The sequence below is a fragment of the Pinus tabuliformis genome, chromosome 6, assembly GCF_031772625.1.
Source record: "Pinus tabuliformis cultivar Carrire ecotype Pingquan chromosome 6, CPIR1, whole genome shotgun sequence".
NCBI classification, from domain to species: domain Eukaryota; kingdom Viridiplantae; phylum Streptophyta; class Pinopsida; order Pinales; family Pinaceae; genus Pinus; species Pinus tabuliformis.
Window position 1 is genome coordinate 523,409,155 of NC_142292.1, and position 13,375 is coordinate 523,422,529.

Consider the following 13,375-nt stretch of genomic DNA (forward strand, 5'->3'; position numbering starts at 1 on the left):
GTGCTTCAAGAATATGACTTAGAAATTAAACCAGCAAAGATTGTTAGGGGTCAAGGTTTTTGCAGGATATTGGCAGGAGCATCCAACATTCCAGAATCAGGCGATACATGTCAAACTGAAGAAATCAACCAGATAAGTGTCACTGATTCTCAATCGCAATATGCAGATTTAATCTTTTATTTGAAGAATGGTTATGCCCCTCCACACCTGTCTTACAAAAACAAAAGGGCCATTAGGTTAAAAGAAAAGAATTTCACAATTATTGATGATGTGCTTTTTAAGCAGAATTATGATTCTATCTTGTTAAGATGCCTTGAGAAACCTGAAGCCCAAAAGGTTTTGCAGGAGTTACATGATGGACCAGCAGGAGGACATTTTGGAGCTGACACAACAGCTCACAAAGTTATTCATGCTGGGTACTATTGGCCCACTCTATTTAGAGATGCCCACGAATATGTAAGGAAATGCTTCAAATCAGCTTTCCCTCTGCAACCAGTCAACATTGAACAACCTTTTGAGCAATGGGGATTGGATATCATTGGGGAGATTACTCCACCATCTTCCAAACAACATAAGTATATCCTTACTGCTACTGATTATTTTACTAGGTGGGTGGAGGCCATTCCTTTGAAGACAACAAATTCCGAAACAATCATTGAGTTCATAGACCAATTCATCATTACCAGGTTTGGTGTCCCGAATGCTCTTGTTTTTGATAATGCATCTTATTTCTCAGGCAATGCTATGTTTGATTTTGCTATTAAAAGAGGGTTTAAATTGAAGTATTCTGCTAATTACTATCCCGAGGGTAATGGCTTAGTAGAATCTACTAATAAGAATCTGATCAAAATCATTAAGCGAACTATAGAGCAAAATCATAAAAACTGGCACAAATCTTTAATGTTTGCATTATGGGCTGATAGGATAACACAAAAAGCTTCTATAGGATCTTCCCCATTCAATCTTGTGTATGGAAAAGAAGCAGTATTTCCCACAAATCTTGTTCTTCCTTCTTTAGCCCTAGTACAGTACATTGAGGAAACTCCTTCTTCTTCTATTCAGCTTAGACATGATCAAATTCTAAAATTAGAAGAGGAAAGAGAAAAAGCTAGGGCTACTCATGCCAAACATTAGCAAATCATCAAAGCAGCTTTTGATTCAGTCTCATCCGGTTTAAAACAATTTCAAGTCGGTGACTTAGTTCTGAAATGGGACAAAGCCCATGAGGATAAGGGAAAACACACCAAGTTCCAGAAGATGTGGCTTGGACCATTTCAGATCTGTGAAAAGGTGGGCCATTCGACCTTTATATTGCAAGACTTATCAGGGTTGAGAGATTCTCTCCCTATTAATGGCCTTATCTTGAAGAAATTCTTTAATTGAGGAGGTAACCCCTTCTCCTTTTAGTTTGATAAATTTTTGTAGTTTGTAGGATTTGTAGAAAATAATGTTGTAAGGTATCTACTATTGACCTTTGCTGTGTTTGAAAATTTGATCTACAGAAGTACTATGATATTGACTTTTAAAATACTAGAACTCTTAACCAAAAGGGATAATTTCTAGGAAATTAGGTATCATTGCATTCTGAAACCACATTTCAAGTTTTGTGAACTCCTCTCAGAAGTTTAAAAGTATTGTAAATCATTTTCTGTTTTCAAATCGGTCTCAAAAGGTTATCAATATTAAGATAGAAACTAATCCAATTTCAGCATCTTCAACTCTTAACCTGTCATCCATTTGCTCTTAAGGAGAAGATTGTTCATCCCATTCACTAAAGTTTATGATTACTCAGAGTGTAATTCTAAAATATTTGATATTAAAGATAAGAGGTCTTATTACAAGCCTGCTTACCATGTTCATAGGGAAGTAGTTTAATCAACATTACCAATACTGCATACCAAAACAGGGTAATGGCTTGAAATTAAAAGACAAGGGGTCTCATCACGAGCCAGCTTGTTCGGTTAGATTACTACCAGTGAATGGCATTGTCAATAGATGGCCACCAAACCAGGACAATGGCTTTTTATCTTATCAACAACAGAAAAAGGAAATGAAATACAAAATATGAAAACATGTTTTGAATTCATTCTGTTAGTCACACTCTTAATTGAATGGAACAATGGACAATAGCATGGTTAAAAGGTATCCCTATCGAAACTACAAATGTTTGCTAGTAGCAGAGGCTCTACCTATGACAGAGGAGTTCATTTTAAAAGCTGATGTGGAAAAGCTTTCTGTTTTATCATTATAAACCCATAGAGACCTATTTAAAACTTAAAATGTATCTATTTTCTTAAAAAGAGAGGAAATTAGCAAGAAATAGATTCATTTCACTTGGAATGCATATATACCTAATTATATTAGAATTTTCCCCTTTGATTAGAACTCTATTTTGCAAAAGTTTAAGTATTCCTGTACTTTTCAGAGATAACTGGTTCTTCCAGCGAATCGCCAATTGTTGTGCCCTACAACAACCCCCCATTTCATATCATTTATATTTACAAAATTATTATATGAAATAGGGTCCCTTTAGAAATTAATTGGTATCAATAGCGCATTATTTTAAAGAGGTCCGCAAACTAAATGAAGGCATTATTTAAAACCTTTTAAAAAATCCATTGTTGATCAAACAAAACAATCTTTCATCATTGCGATAAAGCGATCGCAAGATCGCATATCGCAATGACATAAAAAACACAAATAAGTGGCACATTGGTCTCCGCCGATGCGATTTCGCGATCGGCTATCGGCAATACACATTTTAAAACGCCCCCATGACATAAGCCCCGATGCGGTGCGTAATCGGCGATCGGCTATCGGCGATACTTTATATGAAGTCCAAGCACCTTAAGCCTTTTTACCCCGATCCGATGCGATTTCGCAAATCGGCAATCGGCAATATCCTATGTACAATATTAAGGCGCCCAGGTTTTACCCCCGATGCGATGCGATATCGGCGATCGGGAAATCAGTGATACACTATCTATGCACATTGTGATGTCTTTTCACACCGATCTGATGCGATTTCGCTATCGGCGGTCGGGGGTATGCTATCCATATGTTTATATAACACCTATTCTCCCGATGCGATGCGATATCGCTATCGGCGATCGGCGTTTCAAAATTATCAACATAAAAAGTGTTCCCGACGCCCAATCATGATATAGCGCGGATTTCGAAAAAGCCGTTAAATGGAGGGATATTGTGATCCATTCAAATTTAAAGTTTGATCTCTTAAATAATCGATCACCTGCACTCAACTGCCAAAATATCCATATCACGCTTAAGCGAGTTATTCGGCCGAATTATGGTGTAATGAGCATTTAAGGGGTGGCAGGCCTTAAACGGCCATTTAATGTATCTGTAAGATCTTCCCATTGGTTGGATCCGCAGCCATTTTTAAGAGTTAATCTCTCAGCACGCTTTGATCAATATATCTTTCCCGTATTGGATTTTCATTAGCATATTTCTGTGTTACGTTTATTTTCGCCACTGTGCAGAATTCATCCATAGAAGGAAGCTTGAGCAAGATGGGGAAGAAATCCAAGAAGACCGCGGGCGCTTCCGCTACACCAGTTGCAGGACAAGCTGTCGTGGACAAGAAGAAGGGCTTAATATCTGATACTACATGTACGGGTCTCACCAGAGTTACTTGGCAAGGCACTTACAACCTGATTGAAGCCGAACAACCAGTGAAGACAGTAACAGAAGCTAGTGTGGATTTACTTCGGAAGTCTGAGAGCACCCTCAAACATTTAGCCGACTCTTTCCTTCACAGGATAGCGGCCAGGGAGCAAATTCTCCCATACACGGATGTCGTGCGGTGGGCAATTGAAGAAATCCCAATTTTGGATAGAACTTTCAGCACCAGAGACGGGAGAATTTTCGGGTCATTCAAGGCAGATGATCTAAGGCAAATGTATCATTTGCTCGAGCCAGAGAAGATATATAACAAGGCGTTCCTGGAGAAGTATGCAAGCAATAATGAAGTTGAATCCGAACCCATCCGAGATTGGAGACAGAATCCAGCCAAACACAAACACGAATCTTCCGGTAAGTACTCGGTTGATTCTCTGGCTTCTCCTTATTGCTATGCAGGAATAATGATGTGTAGACTATGGGGATTGCATGACTCTACTAATTTTACCATAGAAATGGTTCCTCTAATGGAGGCAGCAGTAAACAGTATAATTATGGATTGGGCCACTATCCTTTCTGACAAACTAGCACAAGTTGTGCTCGAGTTTAGAGGCAAGACCCGGATTTCTGAAAGAATAATTCCCCCATTTTACTACAGTGCCTATATTCTAGATACCCTCTGTTTTAACTCTGAATTCCCCGTACTCGGCTGGAGGTGGACTGCACAAGACCCCTCGCCCATTCATATATATCACCAGAAATTGTGGAAATCTTCTTATAAACATCATCTATACCAAGTCTGTAATGGCTTTATGTTGCCTATTCATTATTCCATTTTTGATAGACCTGCTCCCAAGATTTCTTATCAAGCCGGATTTGATTTAACCGGAATAGGTAGATGGTTTGGAGAGGAAAGGTTTACCTACATAAGAATTTTCGGCAGCCAAGCCAGACCCCATGTCCTCCCTCTGTACATACCAGATAAACTTCTAGCGAGGGAAATTTCTTACCAAATCATTTCCGAGAGTGTTACACAAACGCTCAAGAAGAATAAGAAGAAAGGCTGGCCCTCTTTTCCTTTGAGGTGTGGTGTATATACCCTGTATGACCTCAAACATGCAGAAAAGGAAGCCACAAAAATTCAATCCTTGACTCTAGCGACTCTCCCAAATAGGCATTTCGATCCAAATAAAGTTGCCTATAATGCATTAGAGCAGGCCAAACTGACAAGATTTGATCATAAGGAAGATATCTTTGATGACCTATTCTCCTCAGCTGAGTCAATAAGCCAGGTTAGGCAATTCGCCCTAGCAAAGTATAATGATGAAGGGTTGACTGAATTTAATAAACTTAGAGAACAGAGGTTGCAAACTCTGCCTCTAGATTTACTAGCAACAACCCCAGCAACATCATCAAGTGAGCCTGGTCGGCAACAGTCAAGCGAACCTCCTGTTATAACAAAAGATCATAAAAAGGAACAGGAGGAAAGGCAAAGGAAAGAACAGGCAGAAAAGCAGCGGAGAGCACAAGAGGAAAGACAGAGGAAAGAGATAGAGGAACAACAAATGAAAGAACAAGAGGAAAGACAGAGGAAAGAACAAGAAGAGCAACAGAAGAAACAACAGGAAGAAGTGTAGAGGGAGTCTGAAGCCGAAAAGCAGAAACAAACCACCATTGATGTCAATATAGATACTCGTATTGACCCCAAATTGCTCCAGGAATGGAAGCAATTTGACTCTATCATCAGTGGGTTGGAATGTTCCAAAGATATAGACACTTCCAAGACAAACGATACACAGGACATCACTTCACCTCAGGTTTTAAGTGGAACCAGTGGCCCACCCATTTCTAAGGATGTTGAAGTAATACCAAAAGACCCCTCCGACCAAATCATTCTACAGGTAGAAGATATTCCTTCCCTGGATGTTTTCTACAGCCCGAGGCATAGAGCAGTGGTAAAACGACAAAGGAAAAGAAGGAAGATTGATCAACCTTCCCTCTTCCCAGAACAAACTGTTACGGGCAGCGTGGTTTGGAAGGAGGAATTCGACCCCTCTGATGACCTAACAAAACTATCGCAATATGCGGGAGCCTATTCGGCAGCGACAATCGACAAGGCATCGGAGGTAAGTCTTCTACTGAAAACTAAGGACCAAGAAATTTTCGGATTACAGGCAAAGTTGGCTGAATCAAAGCAGAAGGCAAAGCAGGCGGAGCAGCAATTGTCGACACAACAACAAGTGAATAGTCAATTAACTCAGCAATTGCAGGCAGAAAAGAAAAGGATCGACCAAAGCGCGATCCAGAAACAGAAGGAATTATCGGAGGCATTGGCACAATTGAGAGCAACAAACGAGCAAATGATGAAAACAAAAGATGAGCAAATCACTCAATTGTCATCGCAGCTCGAAATAATAAAGGGCGCTCCACAAGTGGATGAGTTCAGAGCAGAAGCATTGCAAATAAACACTGCATTAATATCCCAAATTAGGCTCCTGTGTCAACAAATCGCTGAGGCAGAGCCATTGTGTGAGCTAACTACATCCATAAATCAGTAGGTAGAGAAGGCCAGGAATGAGTTAGACCAAGCCGAAGAGATCATAACCGCATATCTTGACTGGCAAGATTCTGATCAAGGGAAAGCAGCAAATTTACCCAGGATCTTAGAAACACATAAAGATATACTCTTCACAGAATGGCAGACCCAGGTGATGAAAGCGGAGAGGGCAGCTTCATGATGTAAATCAACTTCCAGCAATCTAGTTGATCTAGTTAACAACACTCTCTACTTAGCAAATATGATTTCCCAATGTACACCAGGAAAGATGACAACAACAAACATGTTGGAGCAATCATGTTATCCTGACTTGGAGGAAAAGGGGAGATTAATCGCCGGGATTAATAGTTTAACCTTCGATGCATATTGGCTCTTCCTGATTAAGCCGCACACACAGAGAGCCGCCCTTAAGTGTTTAACAGATGCAATCGGGTATATAATTCCCGATATTCAGGATGCCACCTATGCCGCCCAGCTCAGTTCGCGCCTCAACAAACCGCCTGAAGTAGAGCCAATGCTTGCGATAAGTCAGCTCATATTTAAAGGCAAGCAGCCTACTTGATGAATCATGCCGCCGATTGCCAGATCGCTGAGGGAAATAGGATCAAGATTTATTGATACCAATTTAGTAAGATTTCAGTTCAATAGATATTTAGATTAATTTAGTATTTATAGACCCTTTCCTGTTTTTAGAAAAGGTCGTAAAGTTTTGTATCAAACTTAAAAGACTGAAGTTTTCACTTTTGTGCTTCAGTCAATATTCTTTTATAAAACTGGACCAGTTGTTCTTAATTCGACAAGGAAGCTTTTTATGCAATTGTGCACTATTGTCTTTGTTGAGAACGTTTTTGCGTTGAAGTAAGAACTACAAGTAGCGATTTATATTTGGAGTGTCACGCAGCTCATATGGTATTTCTATCTATGTCTGAATTCATTCCTTTCATATGAATTGCTATGTGATTATTCTTGCTATTATTGATTATATGCATGCGTTGTAACAACAGATCTGTATTCATTCCACTATTGGATGTTTTATGATGTGTTTCTTTTCTAATCATGTATATGTCAATGATATAAATGATAAGTGTGGTAATATCTCTTTAATCGCTTTGCTTAACTATTTAGGCATAGTAATCATGAATGAAATAATGTCTATGTCCGTTAAATAGAGTCATCTATATGCCTGTTTATAGACACAGATCATCAAGCGCTGCACTTTAAAGCTCAAATAAGTTCCCGGGATAGATTATAGTTTAAGTATTCTTGTTGATAGTTTAGTTATTCGCTCACCGTTAGCTTAGTTTATAAATCATCCATTCATCCCGTTTATCCACTTTTGGGAAACTGGTCCCATTATCCCCAGTCGGAGCCACTATTCCAAACGGAAAAGGAGCTGTACTAAGGTCCGGACCGGGTGGTTATCCCCAATGTTGTTGCAATGATTTTCGAGGCATCAATAGGTTCCTACGTACTGGTATGAGTTTGTGCCAGTACAAGATTGTAAACAGGTTTTTCTTATATTAAAAGAAGATAGCAGTAGGTGGTTTTTGTCCCGCATTGGGTTTCCACCTTAAATCTTGGTGTTCATGTGTGTTTCTTATGTGTGATGATTTGTTCTGTTATTACTGTACATGGTTAATGTTTATATGGTTAATGAATCACTAATGCACTGACTAATTTTCAACATATGATGAATTAACTGAATCATAAGTTTATTGGATATATGCTGGTTGCTTTTAATACAGTTGTGTGTACACGCGAGATGCCTTAAATGAAGTAGCATACAGAAATCAGAGTATGAAATTAAAAATTTATTGATTTGAATAATACTGATTCACCCCCCCCCCTCTCAGTATTATTTCTAACAGACAGGTGTAATTTTTCCCAACATTATGTCTGACAATTTTCCCATGACATGAATAGTGGGGGGATCTTTTGGTTTTCTTCCAAGATTTTTGGAACACAATTCCTTAATCGTTTTAACATATATTGGTACATATTTCATAGCCTAAAGTAATGGAATCTTGACAAATAAGTTTTGTAATTCCCCCAAAAAGTCAAATTCAGATTGAGGAATTTGTTTTCTCAAGGACAACCTATAGGATAAGGTGGGCCTATTTGACACCCTCGAGTGACAATTGTTTTAGAAGGGGGCTATTGTTCCACGATAATTTATAATGCATCACCCCTGATTTCCCTAAAGAGGTTTTTGGGTTCTGTTTCTCAGACATCATCGTGAGTGTGTTCAACAATTATCGGTGAACTCTTAGTATTTATTACCCATCTGGATCAAAGATTCAATTCATTGCATTCTGAAGTGGTAATACTATATGTAGGAAGGTTAAGTGTCTCAACATGTTGGGACCCCTATTATTCAGGTTTGGGTTGGGTTGAATAGGCAGTTGCAGATGAAGAGGAGGGTTACTGGTGGATGAATTAGAGGGAATTTGTAGTTTTTGTGGTGGCATAGGCTGGGGAGATTGATTTTTAGGAAGAGGGGGTCCACACCAACTCTGATACCAAGAAGGAATTAGAATAGGTTGGGGGAGACCATGAATGCCATGGAATTTGATACTGATAATACTGCAGCCACGAAGGTGGGAATGGTACAACCTGATACCCAGAATTCAAATTATTAGAATATTGAGAAGGATCTTGAGTCATACCTTGATTCATATTCTATGATCATAGTTTCCATGGCTTCTTTGATCCCATAAAGTAAATTTGATCTACATCCTCATTTTCTTCTTGAAAGACTACCTTCAGCCCAGGAAGAGATGGGCACATGCTGGTAGAATGGCTTTGCTCACATATTGCACATGTTGCAATGGTGTTGAGTGGACATTCCTTCAGTGGGTGCTTCTTCCTACATTGAGAGTAGTAGATAGCCATCGCTTTCTCAGCTTCCATCTATTTCTATTTTTCCTACAAAACATCCAACTATGAGGATAATGTGCTTAGGATAATAGTCGTCAAATTATCCAACAAGTTCCCAATTTCTACTTGCATAAACCCACTTATGGATGTCTTGAGAGCTCATATTCCTTGCTTGTGCCTTGCAACTCCACGTGAAAATTTGATACACAACTCACAGATGGTGTTGAATTCTTCCTTTGAGACATCCCCTTTTCCCACTGTTAGGATCCTATAATAATAGGATACATAATTTTGAATTGGCTATGGTTAGTCTTGTAATATTTTACATACTTTTGCTTTCTGCAAAATGTTTTCCATATTAAAAATTAAAAAATGTAAAGAGGGTATGTCGTAAAAGAATAATCAAAGGCCAAAAAGAAAGAGAAAAGATAAAAAATGTGAAAAATATGAACCCCAAATATAAATAAAACAGATCATGAAAGTGTGAAAATTCAAATGCCACTACTTTTTACTTTACTATGAAAAATAATGGTTGTGTGCAGCTTGTTAGAAATGCCACAATCCATGATGCTCAAATAGCTTAATTGTGACTCATTCATGCTTTAAATCTCATGTTGATAGATAGAGAATAAAGATCTAGCCAAACTATTTAACCTTGGCTGATCAGTAGTTAGGTAGAGAAATAAAAATGTGCTCATCAACTTAATCTGATCCATTAGAAGTTATAAGGTCAAAATTAGATAGTTTGCCTGGGTATTATTCTGCTACGTGGTAGCCCCAGGCTAGATCGCATGCTCGTGAAAAATACCACCTGCCCCTCTAAAAGTGATGTGATGGCCCAGAAAACTGCCTCCCCGCCTAGTCCAAAAACTGCCCACTGTTCATTTTTACTTTCCGCGCCAAAATGTGAACGTTGCCCGTTAAAGGGATGGAAAAGCCCCAATTCACTCTTTTCGCTCATTTTCACTGTAACTACTGCTCAAGCCATTCTGTGACACCTTGAACCTCTGCGACCAAAATTGACCACCATCTGCCGCTTGAAGAAGCTCCAGACACCTAATTCGAGCAACCAATTCACAGTTGAAGTTGTACCCTCTTCATTCACCATTGAAACCAATTTGCAAACCAAACCGCCAAATTTCAGGTATTCTTGAGAAAAACCAGAATGACCCTCTCAATTTGAAAATGTACAATCCAATTTAAAGCTTAATTAACAAATTAATTAATAAATTTGCCTAAATTGAAGAGTAATTCAATTGTATACCCAAAACCCTTCTTTTACAAACTTTAATTACCCTCTCACTGTACCAGAACTCCTAAAGCTCATTTCTAGAATGTCTGCAAGCCTAATTCATATCGATAAACTTAGTCATAGCTTCCCAAACCTCTCTGGATGTGAGATCCCTGTCAACCTCTCACCTGGACATTGACCACCTAACATTAGTAGACATAGATTTTCAAATAAAGGATACTGCTTCTCCTGCTTACCTTCTAAAGCTCCACTGCTGGAGTAAGGACAGATTCCTAAACCAGAATGATGACATCCATTTCTGTCAAGCTTTCTACATTCCTAGCCAAAGAGCTATTATTGCCCCTAACGAACAACTGTTATTTACCATCACTGTAGAGTCTATTAACCAAATGCTATAGGTCCAACCAAGCCCTAATGAGACCCCATTGTCTATTGATGACTTGCTAGACCTATATATCAAACTAGACCTAGCTAAGATAGCACAAATTTTCTAGACTTTCATCATAGAAGATCGCCATACTCCCACATATAGTCCCCCTATGCTACCACCATTTTTCAGAGAGAGGCAAACATATAATTACCGTGCTTTCTTGCATCCTACGATATACCTCAGATGAGCATGTGGATGAGGTTATCCTGGCCTTTCTTTCCATCTTTAGACCAAGCAAGCCTCTTGCTGTCATTACAACTATGCTCAGTTCATTGCAGATAGGATGCGTGAACAGTTCACCAGACTGCCAACTGAGAGAGTCTTCAAGTACTCCTCTGTGTTATTTCATATGTCTTTATATTATCAATCATATAAATTCCCTGTCAGCATCTAGAAGTTGGATACCAAGGGAAACCCGAGATCAGTTGTTTATTGGACACCCTTGATCCAGAAATACTCCACTGCATTCAGCTATAAGGACTTCATCGATTCATTTATCCATCCAGTCATGAACATGCTGACCAGTAGCCCTCAGCCAAGAAATCAAAAGGGTGTTACAGTTGGCTAAGAACAACAAGGTGGGACACTGGTATCTGTACTAGAACCACACAGAAATTAGAGTTTATGGATGCCAACTTGCCCCTTATAAACTGCCCAAATACCTCCCTATGAGGATATTTGCACTGGAATATTTTAGGCAAATCATCAATTTAGATGAAGTCAACTTCCTAGCAGCTAGAAAGAAAACCCAATTTAAAATGAAAAACCAATTGGGCCTCTTCATTTGTAATAATAGAGAGGCTAGACCAGAGGTTGACAAGATGTTGCAAAAATGAAATTCAGGAACAAATTTACATGGCAATATGACCCTCATGGGGTCATATATAAGTTAAGAATCCAGGTCAAATTGGGACCTTTCATCCACCATCCTAGACCTGATATTGATAAGTTTTCCAACCATTCAGAATGGTTGGAAAACACATTAATTGACATGGATAGCATAGTAGTGGATGTAGAAAATACATTGATTGATGTTGAGAAACAAATTTATCAAATTTCTTTCCTGCGGGTTCCAAAACTAGGGGAACCCATGAATATTCCTCCTGTCTTACAAACCCCAACAAATGAGGAGAGAAATCCAAAGAGAAACAGGGAGGAGGGTTCCAGTTCTGCTATGGAGACCACATATGAGCATTTTGAGCTCAAAAAAAGGCCTAAGCTGAATCCTGTGACTGAACAGGAAGAAACCATTGAATCGGTGGAAATCACTAACATTGAAACAATGGTGGAAAGAAGCAAAGGCACAGCTGCTTCAGGAGAAACATAACAACCATCAACATCTAACACTCAACTGATTGAGAGACAACTAAGTGTTGAGGTTTCCTTCTTCACCAGTCCAGCAAATAAAGAAAAGGACATAACGGAAAAGTATAAGGAGATTAAGTTAAGAAATGAGAATTTGAAGGCTAAAACATATGCCTAATACTTCAAGCACACACCAGCCAATTAGAGCAGGCTAATGTCACCTTTTGACATCAAAGCAGGCAAAATGTAGGTGTCCTTTATGCAGCCTATTACTGAGCAGCCAAAAACATCTACTGACTACAGAAAAACTGATTTTGAAGTGTTGGCCAGGGATGTTCATCCCATTGACCAAATAGAATTTCACAAATATGCAGGAGAGATGATCTACTTGACCCTGACAGGAAAGGCCATGGCTGCACACAAGGTGCAAAGTTCACTAGACAACATTACAACCCAATATAAATTGGAAAAGGCCTCCTCACACGCTAAAGAAAATATGATCAAGTCATTGGAGGGCTTGGTAATTGAGTTGGACCATGATCCAAATGACATCAAATCTGCTGAAAAGTTGATCAAGAAGAAGAATGACAATATAGCAGCTCTAAAAAAACAACTAAAGCTTCCTCATTCAGGACACCCACAGACAAAAGAGGTCCTCGAGAGCCAAACAAATCACAAGGAGATGATGGACTTGGTCCTACAATTGAATGATAAACTGAAGGAAATGGAAAAGGAGTTGGATAGCTTGATACAGTTGAAACAAGCTAGTCTTGAGACTGCCCCTTGCCACTATTATCCCAACAATTACTACAAAAATACCTTCCACTTTAGCAGCATCCTTAGCTCCTACAACTCCAATGGCTACAACACTGTAGGTTCTACACCATCTACATCAGCAATAGGGTCAACAGGTGATAAGGCAAGCAAGTTGGTCAAAGCAATGGAAGACATGTCCATTCAGACCACTGAAATGAATAAGCTCAAGGAAAAGGTGATCATTCTGGAGACTAACTACAATCTTGCCTAGATTATGCACAAGGAAAAAGTGCAGAAATCAACCAGGATGAATGAAAGAATAAAAATCTTGGAGAAGGAATTGACATTGAAGGAACCCCTAGGTCAGGCTAAGGAACAATTGTGGGCCAATATCATTGACTCTGTCAATGATATTTGGCCATCCATCCAAGTAATTTCTGAGCAGATTGACTTAGTAAAAGAGGTTACAAAAGCCATAAAGAGAGTAAAAGCAAAGCTCAGAGACATGCTAGAGGAAGCTGCAAGGATCATTCACTTCCTCAACTCCAAAAATAAGTAT